The 23914-nt window shown below is 35.4% G+C and overlaps 1 long non-coding RNA gene across 1 annotated transcript; it reads right to left on the bottom strand.

Annotated features, from left to right (window-relative positions):
* Positions 1 to 4836: 4836 nt before the first annotated feature.
* Positions 4837 to 5970, bottom strand: LOC110107184. The gene is made up of 3 exons (XR_002304328.2): positions 5648 to 5970; positions 4986 to 5074; positions 4837 to 4905 (listed from the first exon to the last, which is right to left on the bottom strand). It is a non-coding gene; the product is annotated as an uncharacterized LOC110107184 (long non-coding RNA).
* Positions 5971 to 23914: the final 17944 nt, after the last annotated feature.

Here is a 23914-nt window from a genome sequence, read left to right as displayed (position 1 = left end):
TAGGACCTGGCTTAGGAAATGCTCAGAAGATATGTTCAAGCTCTCTCCAGAATGAGTAACTAATGTTATATTCCAAGGAGGTGTTGGTAGTAGACTATCAATCAGCACGCGACATTATCATGAAAATATTGAAGATGCACATAACTTGGAATCTAAAAGAAATAAAGAGGAGATCAACCATCCAATGGAGGATGGCTTAATTGTTATCAATGAAGAGAAGCATTAATCAAGTATAAGTAAAAACATGTTGCCATCGAGAAGAAAGAAGCGTGGTCATGCTGCATCTAATGATCATAATAGTTTTAAGTCTAGTTATAGCAGAGAACATCTGAAGAAACTGAGGCAGAATAATGTAGCTAAGAGGGAAGCAGTCTTAGATTGCCCAGATGTTATTAATGAAATGCTGGAAGATCAAATGATAGAAGAGGCTCTTGTAGAGATTGTTGTGTCATCAGGGGTGATTCAAATGGACCAATATGAATGTGTGTAAAATGAAAGATGTTGGATATGGCCAATGAAGCAGTGAGGATATTGTTGAAGAAGAGGATGAGCAGTCATCTTTAGGAGCAAAGATAAATAAATTTCTCATCATATGATCATCCTAATAGTGTGTTAGTGAAGCATAGAACTTGTTTTATGTGCCGGTGACATTTATGAAAGAACTAAATGGCCACAACAAACACATTAGTATGCTCATGAGTGGAGTATATAGACTATACAACAAATGCAAATTCCTACCACATTTACTTGCAGACACCATGAAAAAGAAGGGTCTAATGGGATCTAAGTAGGGTACAAATAAGCATAAAGGGATTGTTAAGGAAAATAGTTTAGTTAGAGGTCAACATCAAAATCAAAATGAACACATTGACCTGTATGCAAGTGGCAACGGGAGATACTTTGTCGATGGGATGAATCTCTTGATCGTACAAGAGTTTGTGCAAGGGATCAATGACACTGAAAGAGACTCATTATACATTCAACATGCTATTTGTGGGCAAATATGAAAAAACAATGATGGATGTAAGTATCTACAGATGCAAAAGCAGGAGATTCGTTAGTGCATTACAATCCACCTGCAGAAAACAAACAGTGCATGATAGTCTACCTGTACAAAGTAGTGAACAACTCTATTAAGAAGCTGCTACGCCGCCACCGGATCCGCAACACTCATACTAGCGGACATAAGGCGTATATACACCCTCAAATGAAAAGTTGTGTGCACTCAAATGACAACCACCTGCACAATTACAATCATTTCAAAATACCCCTGCATATGCACCATAGTTTGTATACACATAAGTACACTAAAGGGGTAAATACAATCACAACCCGCATGGGCCTCAGCGAGCGTGTTATTGGTACACACGTGACGTCTAAGGATGCTGCGCGGGTTAATAAGTGAATTCAGATTCGAACATGATCCTTCTATATGGATCAATGGGAGTCGACAGGGTTCGAATCTCTAAACAAATACACGATTGTGACGACCGGTGTATTTGTTTTAATACATTCATATCAGGCCTTCAAGGCCTATAATCAAGAGAATTTACTAATTAATGGCATAAATCCTACAAAATTCGTTCCTCCTAAGCAGGTAAATAGAAGTAGACAGGGTTTAAACCATCAAATAAATATACGATCATGAATTTGACCGGAATATATATTTTATACATTTATATCAAGCATTCAAGGCTTTTAATAGTGAGAATTCAATGATGGCATAAAGCCTACGAGAAAATCTGATCCTCGGTCAATAGCTTGGTTGAGTTGATAGGGTTCAATCAATAAATAAAAATGACCCCAAACACCCCGATGATGGCCGTGTTGAATAGAAAATCTTAACCGGAGGGGTTCACAAATATTTTCAAATGTCATCCAAGCTCCACTCAAATATCCAAAATCCTACAGATCATCCAAAGTCTAAAAATTCCAAATTCAAAATATTTAAAATTGAAATAAATCCATCAATCCTTTAAAGCAAAAATTCACCCAGCTTCCGCAACAATTTGACGAGGTGGACAAATTCAAATATAACTTTAGCTCATAAAGAGCTAATGCCTAGTCGAAAATATTACTAGGATTCATTCTCAAACAATCTTCTGCCAGTAAGGACGTGGTACGTGTCCTCTAACCGATGGTTTTGCGGCCAAATGGCACCGCATAATAAACGGTTATGACCACCCGGGGCCCTCTGAACTGAGTGATTTTGCGTCAAATGCCACCACAGATAACGATTATGGTCAGAACCAATACGCTCTTTAATGGCATCAAATCCTTGAGATATGAATCAATAGGATATGATCGATAGGGCACAAAGCCCTCTAGTAGCTAAGGTGGATTCGAATTTGTCCCCTTAGACAAACATCCAACCCATGTCTACAAGGTACCCTTGGACGAAGCAACCCATGACTGCTGACAAGGATCCTTCTGTCAGGTTGGGTCGACTACCTCCTCTGACTAAGTAGAATAGGGACCACGATGGCCAGGGACGACGAAACCATGGGATCTTGATCGGGTCTATCATCCATTCCCCCACCATCCGATTTAAGTGCAAGATGGTGAAATTTTCTATTTTAAATATCAAACTTTCAAATTTTCAAATCTAAACCCAAAACTCATATCCATGATTATGCTGCTACTATATGCCAGAAAATACGTATATTTCTACTTATCTGATTGATGACTAGCCTTAATTGAAAGTTCTCTCTCGTGATTGGGAGGGGTAATTAACTATAGGGACTTGCGCCTATAGGAAACCAGAACTCAGATCATAAAGTCCTCGCAAAATGAGGGCAAAATCTCTAGGTAGTGTCTTATCTACAAATCCATCTGCCTTCCAAAATTTACCTCGGAACTTAAATTCATTAAAACTCCCCCTCGCCGAAGAAAACAAACACAAACAAGTCGTGCGACGGTTTGGAAAGTTTTTTAAAACTTGAATTCAAATAAATTTGAATTTCAAAAAACTTTTTGGATTAATAATTCTACTTTAGGAAGCCTCCTACAATTATTCTCAATCTGAAATTAATTTCATATTTAATTCTCAATCCCATTTAATGTTTTGATCCACATTCATTGAATGTAGACACCCCTCCTCCCTCTCCTTTTGGCCAGCCCTTCTCTTTCCCCTATTTAATTATTTCCTACCTTATTAAGGGCTCCAATGGAATAATTAACCACCTCTCCATCCTTCCCTCCCATCGAATTTCAAATTCAAATTTCTTGATCAAAGGAAATCTGAAATTTAATTTTAGATCTTTGTCCTTCCTCTCTCATTCAATACCCAAACCAGAAATCAAGTGGAACCCCTCTCCCTAGCCAAGGAAGAAACCATAGCCCCTTCACTAGTCTTGACCAGCCCCTCAAGCCCCCTTTTTCTCCCACATATTTTCCCCTCATACTAGTTTCATCATATCCGAAAGAAGACGACCCCTTTCTCTACTTTTCATCAAGCATGAATGGCGGATCCCGAGCAGGATCATGAATTCATGTTTGATCTACAAAGAAGAGTAGATATTCTCCGGTCTCCCTCCTTCGACGTTAATTTGGAGATCGACCAATCTGTTGAAAGTTACCTTGAACGATTCCTCTTCTCTTTGGCGACCACCATCGACAATCAACTGCTTCTTGTTCTGTGGCAAATCCTACAACCTTCCCCGGCTTTTACTTCGAAATAACTTTCCATTGATCTTTATTGTAAGCGTTTACTTTATTTGGTGGCATCTATATTATTGCTTAGATCTTTCTCCGCTAACTATTCCCTAGAGTGAAGAGTGAGGGAAACTCAAGGTGAACTTTCAAACTGTTAACCGGTGGATTCTTGTTATTCGCACGTTTAACTTTACTTTATTGTCTTTATTTTAACAGTTCTGTTAATCTAAATTGTAACTGCATGTCTAAACAAATTCACAATTGTGGAAACTGAAAATCTAATCTTAGTGAAACATTAAACTCTAATTGCAACACTTAAACAACTTTTTGTTAAATTTGGCAATTCATGTTGTTTGTTTCACATTATAATGTAATCTAGGAAAGATTATCCCTCAATTTGGCGCACTCATCCACCCATAAATGTGGCTACCCAAGCTCTATCTATACTTGGAGAGCATCTAGGATTATGACTCCAAATTTTAAGTTATTTTTTCAGATAAATAAACATTGAAAATGGAAGAACCTCTCACTTCACATACTTGGTTGAGGACTGGTTGAATTTCCTTTAGCCTCCATACTTTTTTAGTTTTTTAAACCACTAACAAGGGTTAAGAGTGTCTTTGTTGTTGAAAGAACTCCTAGTTTTGGTAGAGAGTGAATATATTTCCTTTATCAATGTCTCCATTGTAAATTGAGTTATTTTTGCTTTACTAGCATAACAAGTTCACTTATTTTTCATAGCTTGCTTAGGTTGCCAAAGTAATTGCTTCTTATTATTGGCAAAGTAGTTGCTTCTCCTAAACTTACTTAGATTGGCAGGGCAGTTACTTCTTTAGAACTCACCTAAACTGGCAAGTTTGTCACCTAAACCGCCAGTAATCTCCTTTTGGCACCCTTGTTGTCATCTAAACTGCTACTAAGCTCCTATTGGCACCCTTGTTTTTCTTTTTCTTAGAGTATACGAAACAAGACTGTAAACAATCATGCTTCATAATTGAATTTTCACAACAAATGAAACATATAAAAAGATGAGAAAACATAATTAAGCGTTTATATAAATGAATGTATATAAAGTAGCATGATGTCATTTCCTCAATTATTTTCTTAGGATGAAAGCCAAAGGAACTATGACAAAAAAATTAAATAAACAAGAATTCAAGGTTTGAAAAGGGTAATGAGAATGTACCAATGCCCAATCATCATCAATCATAGGAAAACCAGTGATCCTATGCTCCAATAGCTTTTCGAGTGCTATTAACATGAATTTTGATGGAAATAAGGAATTAGAACACTTGAAACAGAAAGACGTTTATTAAATAGAACCTAAAAACCTTCATCAACTGAAGTAGATGGCTTGATGATGATGAGATCTTCCTTTTTTTGTCATAAAATCGCCAATTGAATAAACTCCGTGGTTTGACTGTAAATAAGCAGATAAGGCACATTACAATAATATTGTAAACAGTTCAGTTGAGGTGAATATATTATTCATGAGCTGTGAGCAACATTGACAATTGAGAAAGAAATGTTGATTTTGTTGTGCATATCCATAAATTATGTTCGGAGTTTAATGTATGAATCATCATGCCTTGCACAATATTCCCTAACTTCTATGTAAAATTAACTAAATATTAAAAAAAAGTTCCAATTCCAGAAATCTATGGCAGAGGGCATTGCCAGTGCTCTTGTTCGCCAAAAATTTTTAGTATATTTGTATATATAATAGACATATATTACTATCCACATGATATTTACTATTTAATGCTTTATAACAAACATTTAATTCGTGCATCCTAAAAACTTAATTAATTTATATATGTCCATTGAAAAAAATTCCTAACTCTACCATTACAAGCCATCATAAGAATTAAAACTACACAGGTTGCCCGTATCCTTCATAATAGCCCTTTATAGTTATCTCAATGAAAGAATTTCCAATTCATTAAAAGTTGAAACCCTGGATACTAATACGAGAATCATCTAAGAGGCGCACCTGCATCGATTTCGAAATCAAAGACCCGTTCCTCGCCAAGGCGGATATCCTGCCGGTAGTCGCCGGAGACAGGTGTATGGATCGCCGACGCATCAGGGGGCGAGAAAGCGGCGCGAATGATCCCCCGAAGAATGTGACCCGCGTCGCCGGCCGTAGGATAGCTGCTGCAGAACACCGCGTATGGAGGGCAAAACCTTCAGATAGCAGAGATTCCATTTCTTCCCTTCCCTTCTCAGAATCCGAAATCTACCGAGAAAATAAGAGAATCGTTTAGGGCTTGATATAAATAGAGAGGAAGAACTGCGTTGAATCAAGAGGACGGGTATTCAAAATTGCTTTTTAGTTTGGTAAAGCTTCTGCGTTCACGCGATTTTTAGGGCACCTGACCGGTCGAACGCGGGTCCCGCTGCCGCTCCAGGCGGGACTTCAGCCGACTCCATTCGTACCCAAAATTTTTCAAATTTGCAAACAACATTAGTATGCGCACGTGATTTTAATGTTATATATAAAAAAATAAACAAAAATGTTATATAATTTATTGTTAGACTTATGTTTTAAGGAAGAATAATTAATTAATTAATTAATGAGTTGTTTGGTTAGCTTAAAAAGTAATGTAATTTGTAGTGAAAAAAGAGAATGTATTTGAAATATTTTGTAATAGTTTAGGGGTTCCTTGATTATCTGAAAAAGAAATACAATGTAAAAGGATTGGACTGTATTTGAAATACTTTTAAGTTGTTTGATTGAGTGTAAATTAAATGTAGGTTTTCATTTTTTTTTATTTGTCTTGAAGTAAAGTGAATGCAGCAATAGTTCTTCTGGTTCTTCCGACCGCTCTCTATGGCCCCATTGATGTCAACCTCATTACCAATTTCAGCCTTGCACTACTTCAGGCTTGGCATTTGGCCCCTTAGGCTCCATTTAATAATCTTCTTCTGCCTTATAGTTCGCCTTAGAGTTTCAAGTTGATATTTTGATCACAAAGAAACACCAAAAACCATAATAAATGCCATGCCAAATATAAATAAATTAATTAATGGAAAAGATTGGAAGCAGGGATTGGATCATATAGTAGACCCATTTTGCTTTCTAACAATTTTCCTACTAGAAGAGAACGTGAGCAACAGAGAGGGACTCTCAGCTCGAAACTGGCGACCGAAAATAAAGGCAAGATGAAAAGATAAGGTGATACTGAACAACATCATTACATGCTAATGAGGAGCGAAATGAGTACAAATGCGAACACAAAGAGGGCCTTGAACTCACATACCATCAAGCTTGGAATGCGCTCGATCTGCTCGTCCACCAAGCTACTCAATTCACACATCACACAACGCCTCGCAGAGGCCACACGTCGTGTAAAGCCGTTGAAGTCGATGCGGTGGAATGCTTGAATCGTTGAAGGACATAAAATCACTACACTTCTCCCGAACGTTGCGAACATCCAAATCTGAAAATCATTATCGATTTGCGCTTCTTCCCAACACCCGCATTTGCATCCAACATGGAATAAACGATGCGGATGAAGAGACGAAGATGCTTCCCGTGGGCTTCTCCCTTTTTCTCTCACGTGTTCTTCTTTTTTGCTCAAAATGGGCGGGTTTCTTTTATATGAAAAACGAGCTACATTAGGGGTTTGGAATACATATAAATTTTATTTTACTTTATATGGTATCCAAATAAACACCAAAAAGTAAAAAAGTAATGCATTTGATTTACTTTGCATTCACTTTTCCTCCAACCTACAATCCCCTTAGATGAGTGTAAAATAAATGCAAATGATTAGGCCTATTAAAGAACTCTAGGTTACTAGGTTTATTGAAGAAAGTTCCCTTGATGAATTAAAATGTTTAAATTGTTGGCAAGTTCTACTTATCAGAATCTCTTAGTTGACTTTGATGGTTACTCTTGGATGAGTAATAAAGATCTTTCATGATACTCCAGACGAGGTGGTGTTTTGATAAAGAGTTAAGCTATTTAGTATAAAGAGCCAAGCGAGGTTAAGGTTTCAGTTGGGAGATATTTTTTACTACTTTATTTTTCAGACCACAATCACAATTTCTATCAAGCCATTGTTTCTTCGCTGGTTTCAAAAAAAATTGTAATAAAAAGCTACTTTCTATAATAAATTCAAAAAGTTAGTTTCTCTATAACAACTTTATAAAGCAATAAGAAGGTTATCCCAAACGAAGCCTAAATCTTGATTGAGTTGGTAAGATCCATGCTGAGATTACTAGAGGCCTTCAAAAAAGTTTCTATTTAGTTATTGACCAACAACATTATTGAACCAATGTGGGCTTCGAAAATTTACACCCCAGCCTCTCTATGACCCCATTCTTCTTTTTTGGGTCCTCGAAGTGAGTTTTAACGCTTAAGTTTCGAGGTAAAATGGGTTTTGAATAAGACATTACCCAGAGATTTCGCTCTCATTGTCGAGGACTTTATAATTTCAGTTCAGGTTTCCTATAGGCACAAGCCCCTATAATCCCTCCCAATAATGAGAGAACATTTGATTAAGGTTAGTCATCAAACAAATATATAATATATGGGGTATAGTAGCAGCAATGTTTGGTATTTGAAAAATTAATATTTATAATTAGAAATTTACCACCTTACAGCTAAAGCGGATATTGGGGGAATGATACTAAACTAGATCAAGATCTCATGGTTCCATCTTCTCGGGTCATCATGGTCCCTGGTTTACTTATTCATAGGAGGTAGTCGACAAAACCTAAAAGAAGGATCCTTGTCGGCAACCATGAGTTGCTTCGTTTAAGGGTACCTTATAGATCAAGGGTGAATATTTATTTAAGGGGAAATTTTTGAATCCACCTTATCTAATAGAGGGCTTTGTGCCCTATAAATCATATCATATTAATTCATTACTCAATGATTTGAAGTTGTTGGGGAACATACTGGATCTAACCATGATCGTAATATAACAGTATCATTTGGCGGCGCCAAAATATCCAATCAGCGAGTCCTAGTTATAACCTTTCTCATGTGGGGTCATTTGGTGGTTAGACCACCGATTAGAAGACATATGTCATGTCCTTACTAGTAAGAGACAGATTAAGAATTAATCATAGTGATATTCTCAATCAAATATCACTTTATGAGTTGAATTAAATTTTAGATTTATCCACATCAACAAACTATTGTGGAGGGTGGAAATGTATTTTGCTTTAATTATTTTGGTGTTTTTGTTTCAATTTTAAATATTTTAATTTTTCTGATTTTTTTAGTTTTGAATTTTTATGAGAATTTGGGAGATATTTTTATTGTTTTAGGTCCCCTCCGATTGAGATTTTATATCAGCACAGCCATCATCATAGTATTTATGGACAATTTTCATTTTATTGGTTGAACCTTCTCAACTCTTTCAGCTTACCGACAAAGAATCGGGTTTGTTGTTGGTTTTATGCCTTTATTAATGATTTTTTTATTATAGATCTTGAAGGCCTAATATTAATATATAAAATAATTATCTCGGTTAATGCCACAACTGTATATTTGTTAGATAAATCGAGATGTATCGACTCTTATGTATTCATGTAGAATGATCAGGCTAAAACTTAGGTTCATTTCTTGACCCACATAATATCCTTAGATGTCACGTGTGTGCCTACAACATGCTCATCGGGGCCCATGCAAGTATTTGTCTTTGCATATACATTGTAATATGTATTTGTATAATAGTTGTATGTATGTATTGCAACTGGTGTACATGACATATTTGCATGTCATGTTTATGTTAATACATGTATTTCCATATTCTTTGATGTTTGACATATTGCATGTTAACTTGATGTTGTAGTAGATGATTTGCATGCATAACATGTTTGCATAATGATACAATGCTTTCGCATAGTGCATGATATGTTTGCATGTCACCATAGCTCGTCTTTGCTGCACAGTATATTTTGCATGTGATATAGTGTACTCATGTAATGCATTTTGTATGTTTGCAGTGTATTTGTGCATGATGCATTTTACATGTTAATTTAATGTGTCGTTAGAGCATGGTGCATTTTACATGTTGTATAGTGTATTTGTATAATGCACCCTTGTACTACAAATGCATGCAAGTTATGAACATATCTTTATATATTTTAATACATGCGAGGGGATGTTTTTGTAATGACCATATATATAAGTTACCCCTATTGATAGGTATACAGGTTTTATTTTGGAATTAGTTGATGCCTTGGGTCCATTTGTATGTATATTGCGGATCCGATTGTATAATTTAACAACGCGTTGGGCTTCATTTATCACGTATCAGTAGTGTTATTTATCTCTTTTCATCTTCTGCAGTCTATTATTTTCTTCAACATTCAACCTGTAGGAGTATATTTATCTCGACAAATAGCTGTGTGACATAGTAGGTCTTCCACCTATTAGTTACAAATGAGCTGACTTATTCAGTGTGACAGCCTGACATTACAATTTTTTTGCCTCATTCCACAGTTTTTACTATGAATCTCCTGCTTCTGCTTACAGGAGAATTGTAGCATTGCATTGTAGGTCATTTGTTGCTTTATTCGAGTAGACTATCGTGCACTAATGAATACCATACTATGACTTATAGATGCTTATCGCAATCTCCTTTAATATTTTTGTAGGATAACTGCCATTCCCATAACATATCTATCATTATATTGTACAGATAAGCTAGTGTGCTCATTTACATGTTATTATTGATCGCCGATAAACTGACTTCATCGTTGACCTCCTTACATTTATTGGTTATCAAGTTATTGTATTCACTTACACATCTTGTGTTATCTCCTATGAACACTCATAGGTTATGTACCGCCCTGAATCAAATTTAAAAGAATTATCTATTTATCATTTTAAAATTATATTTAAGCTTCTATAAATCATTAATATAAAAAACAACTAGTGAAACCAACTAAAATCATATACATTAAGATATTATATTATGCATTCACCAAAATATCATTTACGCTAGCCATGAGATCACTCTATCACAAGCTCCTGACTATAAAAGAATAAATAAAAATATATAATAAAATTTAATAAAAACTTGAAGATCTCTGACAATCTAACTTAAATTAGTCCTGGCCTCTTCCCTGATCTGAAATCATTAAAATTTCACATAATCAACTTAATAGTCTAGTAGTAATCTAAAACTCCTTAAAACTTTCAATGCAAGGACTAAAGAATTACTACATGCTCTATCTAATATAATCAATGGTCGTTAATATAGTTAATGGTCAAATATTATTAATAAAATTTAAAATAAATATTAATAAAAGCAAGGAATCATTATAATGAAGCTAAAAATTAATAATCGGTATAAAATTCAATTAATCAATAAAACAACGATGCAAAAATTATTCTTAAATCTCTAAAGGAATACGCAAATTTTAGAACTAAGCATAATTAACAATTTAACTATAAGATTAAGCATGGTGCCAAAAGTATTTAAAAATAGGCAAAGTCGCTCGTCTGATAGGCGACTTAGGTGTAATCCACACGACGATGTGGCAGATGATGTGGTAGTCAAAGGAGATAAGGTAAGTCGCCCGTTAAACGGGTGTTAACGGGCGACTTAGGCTTAATTAAATCGTCTACTTGCCCTTTCTCGGTCCGTTCCTCTCCCATTTCGCCCTTTTTTTTTCGCTGCTCGCTCGCCTGCGGCTATTCATCGCCGGTTAAGCAAAGGTATTGCTATTTTTTATGCATTTTATGTTAAGTAAGTTCAATGTATGTTGAATATTGTGTATTTTGCTTAGTGAAGTAAAGATTTATGCATTACAAACTGTTTTTCTAGATTTTTTTCTAAATCTCTTTGTTTGTAGAATATATTTGAAGATTTGTTTGCGATAAGTTAAGATTTCTGCATTTAGGCTGCGAATGATGTAGAAATTATGTAGATCTGTGATTTAGGAGTAAAATACATATAGATCTGTGATTTAGTGGCAATTTGTGCGGTAAATATATCCAATATTTTACTTTTAATGATGTAGAAATTATCAATGATGCAGAAAGACACTGAGAAAGAGATTATCAAATATAAAATTTATCATGAATCGAGAACTTGTCATTTTACTCATCTACTTGTTCTACCAAAAATTTAATCGAGAGATAATTTTTCTTTATAGATCTAAAATAGTACAAAAGTTTCATTGAATTCTATAAAAGTTTTTAAAATTTATTTATCTTAATGTGAGAAAATTACCTATTTTCTAGAATATATATATATATATATATATATATATGCAACTAATGAATTAACAAAACTTCCTCAGATCATTCCTTATATTGTGCTTGCTGTGATAACTATTGTCTACTTAATTTGAAGTTGCAACTTAGCATTTTCTAAATTTAACTGTATATTAAGAATATTTTATTTGTTCATCTTTTTTAGTGATACGTACGAGTTGAATAATGAGTGGACGTGGTGCAACCTTCATGCTCCTGTATGGAGGCGAGTTACAAGTTGATGATAAAATTGCACCAAGTTATTCTGGGGGTAGGAATCGTTCCTTACATGTGCCAAAAAATATAAACTTAGAGCAACTTAAGTTAAGAATACTCAAAGCACTTAAGTATGATCATACAAAGTTTTCTGTGAACTTAGTTTGTCGAGTGCCTGTGGGAAATGAGTTTGTCGCTTCACATGTTGAAGATGATGATGTTTGTGAAGTTTTATTATGTCAGGTTTAAACAGAATTTCTCATCATGTATGTTGATGTTGAAAAAAAAAATGTGAGTGAAGATAACATTGAGCCTCCAAATTCACAAAGATATGCAACTTCAACCCAAGTTGAAAGGGTTGATGTGGTTATTAGTCCTTCAAGGGTAGAACCAATAGAAGAAGACCTTCATTAGTGAGTTTCTTATATCATGTTTCACAAATAGATCTCTATAAATATGTATTATTAATTAATAAATGATAAATAATTTTTTCAATGTAGTGATACTGAGAATCAACAGACGCAGGAACCTCCAGTAGTGTCTACACAATCAGTCCCTTCATATCATTGCGATTATGAGACTACGAGTAAGGGCTCTAGTGAGCAGTGCTCTGATGATGATGGTGTTGATCTTTTACCAGTGCTTAACGATGGAGATGCAGTTGATAATGAGGAGATTATAAATATTATCCAAGATTACTGTTCTAGATCAGTCGGCAGTAAGGATACAATGGTGGCAAATAATGACTACCCCAAGACTTGTAGGACAACACAACAATGGAATCAAGAAGTTGACTTTGATGATGATTATGATGCGGTGATAATAGTTGATGAATTCTCGATTCCGAACGACTTAATTGAAAAAATGTGCTTCACAAGAAAGACTGATACGCAATTTGTGTTACAAGGCCGAGCAATTAAAAATAATGTGCAATATATTGTGATCGCATCGAAAACAAAAAAAAATTATAATTGTTTGTAGAAAGCATGATTGCCCGGTATATCCTTGCTTATGGAGACTTCATTCTGCTCAGAGTAAACGCTTAGGCGGTATATGGAAAATCTCATCCATAAAGAACCAGCATACATGTGTGTCTCAAATTCTTGAAAGTGGCCACCATCAATGCAACTCATAGTTTATAAGTTTCTATATTCTATCCACAATTAGAAAGCAGATGGACTTGAAGCCAAGGGAGATAATTGGCCGTATGGAATCGAAGTTCAATATTAAAGTGTCATACATGAAGGCTTGGGATGCTCGGAGGAAGGCAATTAAAGTTATTTTTGGCAGTTGGGAGTAGTCTTATCGTACTCTTAATTTGTTCATGGATGATGTTGCCTCTGCAATGCCTAGAATGGTATATATAGTTCCAAGCACATAGACAAATAGGTTTCAAAGACTATTCTGGGCATTTGGTCCTTCTATTACTGGGTGGAATTATTGTCGGTCAGTTCTTTGTCTTGATGGCACATTCATACTCGGTAAATATCAGGGGACATTATTAACTGCAATCGGAATGGATGCTAATAATGGTCTATATCCATTTGCATTTGCTATAGTTGAGTTAGAGTGTAACAAATCATGGATATGGTTTCTGAGACAAGTGAATGAGCTACTCCCCGTAGTTACGAACAGGCACAATCTCTGTATCATATCAGACAGGCATGCTAGTTTGGTTAGAGGTTGTAGGGAAATCTTTCCTAATGTTGTTCATCGGCATTGATTAAAACATCTACGTGAGAATTTCAAGAAAGCAATACGACAGATGGGGTTTGGTGACGTGGAGTTTTTGTGCCAAAAAATGTACGCAGCTGGCAATATAGATGATAAAGGATTTTTTAATAGATATATGGAAGATATGAAGATGATCAAAGTAGACATCAACCAATGGCTCGTGGACCGAGATGTGAGATGTTGGTCTTTAACAAATGATGGTGAATTTAGATATGGGGTGATGACAACTAATGCAGCTGAGTCTTTTAATGGAATTTTGAAGCGAGCACGAGGATTGCCAATTCAAGCCTTGGTTACGGCCATCTACTATAACATTATTTCAATGTCTATGAGGCGGTTGGAGTTCATTACAACTGAGGAGCAACAAAACAATAACTTCTTTTGCTCCACGTGTACAGACTTCACTAAAAAGAGTTGAGGAGGAGGCTAGAAGAATGCCTGAACCAATCCATCTTAACTTGCATGAAATTAAAGTTGTTGACATGTCCTCTAGATCATATCGTGTCGACATACTAGACGGGAGGAGGTGCAAGTGCAGTTGTGGGAAACCTTTGCTATATCACTTACCTTGTTCACATGTGGTTTGTTGTTTAGCATTATCAAGACGAACACATTTTGATTATGTTTCTCCCTACTATATAAAGACCAACTACAAATTAAGTTATTCAGGAGAGTTTCACCATATCCCCAACAAGGAAGAAAGGGGAGAGCATAACCCCAATACAGGCATGATCCCGCTTCTCCCCCCAAATTATCGAAGGCGATCTGGACGTCCAAGGACAAATTGATATCGCAATATAATGGACGAAACACCACCACAGAGCAAGAGCTTGCCACTTAGCCGGACATAACAAAGCCACCTGCCCAACGAGATTTGGTCGCAGGAACTAGGATTTCTTTTGAGAATTATTGTAATAGCGCATGCATTTAAGTAAAATATCCAGAACTTCTAGTATGACATTATAATCTTTGAGTGAAGAAGTTATCTTTCTAGCTATCATTTTGTATTTGTTATATTTTCTACCTCTCACTCTCAGTTTTTCGCTATCTTTCAAGCTATCATTTTTTATCTCAATATTTATCTAACCTGGAAGCACAAATCTACAATCTATGCTAGATCACTCAACAAATCACAAACTTCTAGTATGGATGCCTATGAAGATGATTACACCAGAGGAAGGATTATCCGTGGAATTAGCCGCTTATGTGAGAGTTTATCATTTTCGACTGATGATATACTCAAAGCTAGGGTATCATCAAACGAAGTATTCAGATGTGTTTTGCATGAGGGGGGGGGGGGGAAGATTAGGATTGCATGCTGTGGCATGAGTTTCAAGAGGTGAAAAAGAGTAAGGCAAATCGGGTGGGCTTTGAACTTTGAGACGTGGGTTGGAAAATTCTACAACAAAGAATGGACCACATTGTACCAATAGATTTTTTGAAGGCTAGAATTCTTGAACTGGGTGTCAATAAATATGGTACTGTTCAACTGGGGCTTGGAAGGTCGATGCTTGATCTACACCATTGCATTCTATATTGTAACTGGTGCGATTATCATGATGAAATTTTATTAAAAAATTATAAAATATTGTTGCAACGTTCTGAAGATGGTAAACATAAGGAATTTCTTAATGGAAAAGACTGGTAGTATATGCAATCAGAATTTATTATCTGTTTCAGATGTTATCCAACACAAAGTCACCTGCAAGGTTGCTTATGATTCATACTAAACAAATGATGTAACAATATGAGTTATGTTTTTCTAGCTACAATATGTCAAGACCTTTTTCATGTATTATAGATCAACTTCTAATTGCCTTTATTAGTAAGATTTTTTTTCCTTTAAAGCACTTTCACTATATTGTTCTATTATTTTTTGTAAGATATAATTAAGTGGTGTTATGTTGAAAGACTTTTTTGCCTTTAAAGCACTTTCACTGTATTGTTATTATATAGTGGCTAAAAATGATCTTCTTAAAAGGAGATGTTATTACTTTTCTTCTTCTATATCTACAATAATAAAATCAACTGGGGAAATGAATTTATCAACTTTAATCAACATATCTTCTATTACTCCTCTAAGATAAGTGAAATATTAATCTCAAAAAATGGTCTTCACAAAATTTGTCTCCAATAACTAAAAGAATTGGAAAATGAGATATTATTATTTTTATGTAAATCTCTATCTTTGTAAGGATATCCCAATTCATCCTCACTTCTAAGTTGATCTTTTTTGAAATGCGTATACTACATATTTGATTCGTATGAAAATTTGTTTTTTATATTGATCACTTGATAGTTTTCTTAATTTTTAATGTGTATTCTTAATTATTGTTATATTTCAGGTGAAATGACAACTGACCAACGACGTCGTAGAAAGAAACGTACGACCAGTGAGCCCTCAGGAGAGGATAGTAGTGATGCACCACCTCCAACTCAGGTTCATCCTAACATTGCTTCGTTATATGGTACACATAGAGCAGCACATCCTGATGGGGTACATCCAAAATTTATTGAACTTATTATGATTATACTAAATATTTAAGCTAACTCTTACTAATTATATGTCTTTGTAGGGAACAATATTGGAAGCAGCATCACATCTTCTAATGGTGCACGAATGGCCGGTGAATTGTCCAAGATTTATGAATGCTTTAAGAATGGTTGGGCTAGATTGTGTTAGCCAAATGAGATATTTACGGATAGACCACCATTTGTTGACAGCCTTAGTGGAGAGGTGGTCACCACAGACAAATAGTTTTCACCTGACCGTTGGCAAGATGACCATTACCTTGCAGGATGTTGCTATGATTTTGGGTGTCCATATAGATGGTCCTGCTTTGGTAGGGCATGCTGTTGTTGGAGTTGGGAGACGTTGGCTTAGTTGGCCAGACTGCTGAGATGACCTTCTTGGGAGCCATTCACTACCAGATGTTGTATACCAGGACCCATTCGATCATCGCATCACATCAAAGTTTTGTATGGGACAGGCACATGCACAAACTTGTATTCCCCTCAGATGGTTGCGATGGACATTTTGGCGTGACTCCTACTTGGACCTGAACGATGTGGATTTTTGGAGGCATGTTCGGGCTTATATATTGTTCATATTAGGCTGTCATCTCCTCCCGGATACTTCAGGTTCAGAGATACATTTACAATACCTTACTATTATGGAGGATTTGGCAGTATTCAGTGCATACTCTCTTGGAGGAGCAATTTTAGCACATTTGTATAGAGAGTTGAGAGAAGCAACACGTCCTAGTAGAGCCAACATAGCTGGATGCATTCATTTGTTACAAATCTGGGCTTGGGAGCATCTGCATGTAGGACGACCATTGCTTCGTGTTCCCTTTACAGTGGAATTTCATGGTCTTAGTGTTGGGTTCATGTATGAGATAATTCTATTTAATCAATTTTTTTAATACTACATACAAAAAAATCTTATTTATTTATAATATAAATGTAATAGGTGGAATGAGGATCGGCTAAGAGAGTTGCATGTTGGAAATATCATTAGCTATAGAGATGAGCTCGATGGTTTACTTGATAGTCAGGTATCTTCTTAAAGTTTTGAAATAAAAAATTAGCTTGTTAATTCAAACTTATAGAACTTATTATTGAAAATGCAAGTAATATGACAGCCATACACGCCTGATATTCAAGCTCAGGTCACACAGATTTGTCTATCAGGGGAGGACATTTGGACTGCACGAGTGCCTCTGATCAGTTGGAAAAGGGTTGAGTGACACTTGCCATATAGAGTACTACGACAATTTGAATTATGCCCAACTACTAACATCCAACCAATGGATTCAAGCTTCAAAAGGATAGATAGTCGTGGGAAACCTGACATGGACTGGATGTTGTACCACTAAGCACACATTGCCATATGGGAGAGTAGGCGTGGATACATAGTTACAGGGGACCTCCTTGACCAGCATAATAACTACTCGACTCATCACTACATACAGTGGTACAATTCATGGGCAACACTATACATGTTGAAGGCAACTGTTGAGCCTCCCACAACGGCATATCCTAGAGCTCCCTCTGAGCGCCTTCTGGTACATTTAAATTGAATATGCTATAAATTTCTTAAATAATTTTTTTTTTAAATAATAACAAATTTCTTTTGTTAATTCAGAGGAATTTTTTCCTTGGTACTGAACAAGCTTTGCAACAACACTTCAATGGTACAAATGATACACAATAACAGAGGGACATAAACACAGTGGCAGAGCTTTATCGTGTTTTGCATAGGCAGTTGTATATTCAATATCAAGGATATTTTGAGGATATAAGTGAGCATGATACACCATTTTCCATGACCCAGGAACCTCCTCAGCATTACAATAGATATGCTGGACCCTCCTCTTATCCTGATCAAGGGCCCTCTGCGGACCTCTTCAGTAACCAGATGCCAGCGGATTTGGATGCATACCTCACCCCATATTTTGTACCGAGCTCCCTTCATAGAGATGACATAGCTGAGGAAGAAGTTGCTGAGGAGGAACATCACATGCTACGTCAAAGGCCACGACAACCTCCACAACATTACATTCCATGCACTGATGCATTGCCACAGAGGCCACGTAGGCGACGCTAGTTCATCCTTTTATGTATTTCGGTATGATTATGTTATGGATTATTTAATTTCAGTATGCTTATGTTATGGATCATTTAAATTATTAGCATTTTATTTAAAAGTCTTTTTTAACCTGCCTAGTACATGAGCCAATTTACAAATTTTTCTTGTATTTATAATTAAACACTCATTAAATAATTGTTGCAAGTCACTTAAAAATATGATTCTTAATATTTCTTTAGAATAAAAAAAATTGATTTGTGCTTCAAGAAGGACTACAAAACAGGAAAACCTTCAATAGGAAGAATGTTCGTTTTTGGGGTTTTATTATCCATAAAATGAATCTCATTTATTGACTCAACATTAAAATCCGTTAACTTGTCGAATTTTTTTTATTAATATTTTTTTATTATAGGCTAAGTCGCCCGTTTAACGGGGGACTTATAAGTCGTCTGTTATTCGGGCGGCTTATTAATATAAGCATTTCTTTGCCAACTCAGCATAACAGCTACAATCCTAGTCAGCATAAGTCGCCGTTTCAACAAGCGATTTTGCCTATATTTAAAATTTTTTAAAACATGCTTAATTCGTTAATACAATCTCTAATCATGCTTATTCTTAAAATTTTCCCTCCTATCTATTCATATGCATCATATATTTATGTATTATCAATCCATCTAATAATATCAATGATATTAATGCATCTGTCAATGTCATCAGAGCTATCAATATATATATATGCATCAATGTATGATTTAGCAACGTAGGATATCCAACTTTAATATGGTATTTTCAACATCTTTTATCCCAATTATTTCTCAGTTGGTCATCAGTCATATCAATTATCACTTATCCAAATAATTAATTATCATATTCAATTAATTAATTATCATTACAAGTGGCTTCATTGAATCAATAAAGAGTCACCACTCTCTACTCATCAGTGTAATCGATCATCTCTTATAGGCTACAACCTGAATAACACCACAACCAACTTTAAAGGAAATCTTGTCAGCCACCCTCTTGTGTATGGTATTATGTTTTAATAGTCAACCCATTTTATAATATTAACAGCCAGCATTTCTTGAAAATGAGATTTGATGGATGAAAAAGTCCAATAAAATTTTGACTGATGAGAAAGCCTTGAACGATCTTCTCTCTCTTCCCTCTCTCTTCAGTAAGGTACAGTGCTAAAATTCAAAATTTTCATTTAAAAAATTCATTTCAAGAAAAAAATTTGGATTATTATACGTACCTTGTGGCAGCTTATAAATGGATCATTATGTGTCATTAGCTCACATATACTTGTAGGCTAATTATCTCGTTCACTACATGTCCCTTGCATACACTCATGAGAATCTGTGTTCACTATAGGTTCTTGGCCCTTACTTGTAGATTGGTTAATTGAATATGACATGTTACTTTAATTTTACTATTTATGGGCAAATTGTGCATTCAGAATCTTTCTAGTCATTTACCCCTCGTTTATTCATTGATATTCAATTAGATGATCAAAATTATGATTCATGATTTGTATTTCATCTTGATCATGCCTTTCATTAATTTAAAGCTTAGTCCCATGTTCATCATTTTAAGTTTTATTCCCTGCATTTTTTTTAAGTCTAGGGCCTATATCAATTTAGATTTTGGCAGCCTCCTAGCATCTCCCCTATTTAGGAAAATTTTTGGGAGTTGGGCCTTTCCTACCATGCTACGAGAGCACGTAGGGTAGGTGTTGGGTGACACCATGGCAGTTATTTTTAATCCCACTATGCTACGAGAGAGTGTAGGAATCTTCGAGGTACCTATTTAAAAATATACAATTTTCCCCTGCATGCATGATGAAACATATATGGGTATTAAGATTGTACTCGCCACACTACAAGAGCGCATAAAAGCTTACCCGCCCCATTAAAAGTGTTGTACATGGTTCCCTCCTACCACGCTACTAGAGCATATATGGGTGGACCAATGGCGCACCACAAGCACAAAAAATGAGAAGTTTAAGTTTTAAGTTTAGAGAACACATTATAATTGAGCGACGAGGTCGGCGATGATGTAATGACAACGATGATATTGAGGCAATAAAGATGTTTTCATTTATTGATTCGCATGCCTCTTGAAAAGAATAATGAATGAATCCATAAAATTGAATTTAGCACGGACATCTCAAAATTAACTTGATAAAAAAACCTTATTTATGGACATGTAGCAATAATGACATCAACTCAAACATAATTATAAGGTTTTAAATTCCTTGCAAAATTTTTCATTCATTAACTTTTAATTATAGTTTATTTGATTGTTGAATTGTTCTTATGATTATTTATTTATTATTTGTAGGAATGAAAGAGATTGATTGTCTTTGAAGAGCTAAAAACTCTGCTCTATTGACAAAAAAATCTAAACAATTCAAGATATGTAGAGAACCATTGAGCGATTTTTCATCAACAAGGTTTCCTCTATTAGAGATGATGTAGTAAGAGCCATCAAAAGAAGCATGAGGTGGTCATTTTTTTTTTTTTTTGGCAAAAAAATTGTGAGACTTCCTAATATTACAAACAAGCTAAGAAAAAGAATGATAAGTAGTGCAAATAAAATTATAGACACTATCCATGGTTTGCTTAGGCAACTACAAATTATAAATGTCAATATTCTCCAACATCCATAGGGCACATAATAGTCTCCCAAAATATTCAAAAATTGCCTGGATGCAAAGAACATTAGGTGATTGAACCTTCTTTTGTATCATCGTCACTACCAAACAAAAGGAAACAAAAAACGTAATCAGCCAAAAAATAGTATCTTGATAATGAACTAAAAAAGTGAAGCAACAATAGCTAGAGACTATAAGAAAAACATCCAGTTCCTTTCGCATCCACCTCATCCAACTTGTTCTAATCAAATTCCATCGAGTAAAAATTGATCAGAATGAATAGTTCAACATAAAACCAAAGCATACAGTATCACATACCTTTTGTGAAACAAGGATCAATCTATGAGGTCCCCTAAATGAATCAAGAGCCATAAAGCAGTGGTCAAAAGCCATACCAAATGAAGCTTAAAACTAATTTTTTGAGATGGGATAAATTCATCATTGAAGAAGGCTAGTTCAATAATTGAATGGTATAATAATCACCCTGCCATGCTCCTTAAAAATGTTGCATATTTTGATGAGAAATTTTTTGTAGATGCTCCTTATATAAATTAGTTTTTTGGTGGTGCCGATTTTATGTTATGATAGTTAATATATGACAGACATAATCCTTGTAAGGTTTTTCTTGAGCCAAGATTCAAGAATTTTTTAGGTGGTGCCAAATTATATATCTATAATGAATTTGTTAGTGCCTCAGCATCCGTAGTCACCCTCTAAAAATTTTTACTTCATTTTAGTTGTACCTCACATTATAAAAATAATCATTGGTAGTCAATGTTATAAATGTGACAACATCTAAAGTTATCAATGGCATATATTTTTAGCAATGAAGTGTATTTATAACTACTTCGAGCTACTTCTCAGAGTAAAATATTAAGCCATATCATGTTCAATGCTACATTTAACTCTTTATACTCTAACATTGGAGATTTCCCTCAATTGAACTTACTCGCTCGAACAGCTCTGCAAGATTGGTAGTAGAGGTGTCTTCATTGATGAATCCATCAGCTCCGGCATCTGAGTTCAGTTTAAAGGTGACGTTTTTCATTCTGCAACCGGGCTCGCTATCATCGGAATCCTCGAAGCTTGGCGGATTGATCTCTAGAGGCCTGAGAGAGGCGATCATACTCTTCCATCATATTTTCCATATCTTCAACACAAGAAACGCAGACAAGGTTGTCGAGGCCTTGATCAGGAAGCTGGTAATAGATCAGGACAGGGCCACCAGAGGCGTCTTCCATCTTGCTACAGAGCTCATTAAAAGTGGAATCACGGTGAACTGCTACAATCCGCGACAGTCCTCCGACGTCTTCCATCTTGCATGGCTATTGAGATGTTAGAAACTCAGATTTGATAGACGAGGGAACTTATTGAAGTTTATTATACTATTTAGAGGCTGTTTGGCAATAAATTAGCATTTAGTAAATCTTGAAAGTTCGGATCTAGTTAAGTATTAATGTTTTATATCATCAAAAAATTATCTTGATTTGGCCCGAATCCCTAGGGAAATTTAACTTAGAAATTTCAAAAATTGGAGACCATCTGAACTCCGATTTCAGCACACTTATAGTCGAGTCGAACGTCTCGAAAATAAGAACCCAATGACACCGAATTTAACTCAATCCGTGCTCATATGAGTCCAAATCAAAGACCCGAAACACATTTGAGAGGACCAAATCATAATTTTTCCAATCAAACGGTTCCAAATGTGACATGCTTATAGTTGAATCGAGCGGCTCGACGAGACGAATCCAACGAACCCAATATCGGTGAATTTTCATATCATTAATACATTCAAATGCCCAATAAATGGTCCATGATCAAGGGATTCAACATCGGCCGTCCATTCAAATCACTCCCAATTTACCCTTGATATTCTTCATATTTACTAGTCATGCTACTCTCAGAAAACTATAAATATATCTCTCATTTCTCAGGTGGGTCAAGTAAGGAAGAAATAAGAGAAATTTGAATTCTCTAGCCACCAGACTCCTCAATTACCTGCCGCCGATCGACGCCGGACTTCCATTCGACAGCCGATCGCTACCAGACTTTTGGCCGACCACCGACTGACGCAGGACTTCTGCTCGACCATTAATTGAAACCAAACTTTCATCCGACCACCAAACGTCGTCTGATTTCCATTCTTTGTTTGTAACTAGATTTCAACCTAACGGCTGATTATTGTAATATGATCTTCATCAAATTCAGGTATGAATCAACCTCTTGTAATCTAATCCAATATTAATATAATCATTTCAACTGGGCATGGCCCCGTGATTTTCCCTTTTTTCAAGATTTTCCACGTAAAATTCCGGTGTTTCATTTTTCTTCTATTTGTATGATGGATATTCGTACACCGCTGAGACGAAAATTTATAACTCTATCTCTATGTATATTCTAGCCTGCAACATATATATATATATATAATAAGCTAAATATATTTTTTGAAGCAAAAAGAAATATTGTAATAAAACCTCTAAATTTGTAGGATTATCTACAACTAATGATGAACACTGAGGACTCTATAATTAAAAATTCATTGTTTTCTCAAGAAATATCTCCAATGATAATCGATATCATCTAATGCCATGGACGAGCACGTGCCCTCCTCAAGAAAAAATTCCATTTACATCATGCTCATTGGCTCTCACCCTCTCTTTCCATCTCTCTTTTACATATTATCTCTTTAGTATCTCTCTCTCTTTCGGACATTTTGTTGTTTAGCCCCTAGCTCCTCTCTCTCTCTATCTCTCTCTCTTCATTAGGGATGATATTATTTTCCTCTCCATCTTTATGTTACTAGTTTTTATTATTATTATTTTTATTTTAGAAACTCCAA

Source organism: Dendrobium catenatum, unplaced genomic scaffold (genome assembly GCF_001605985.2).
Source record: "Dendrobium catenatum unplaced genomic scaffold, ASM160598v2 fragScaff_scaffold_201, whole genome shotgun sequence".
NCBI classification, from domain to species: Eukaryota; Viridiplantae; Streptophyta; class Magnoliopsida; order Asparagales; family Orchidaceae; genus Dendrobium; species Dendrobium catenatum.
This window is presented reverse-complemented; position numbering and strand designations above follow the sequence as displayed.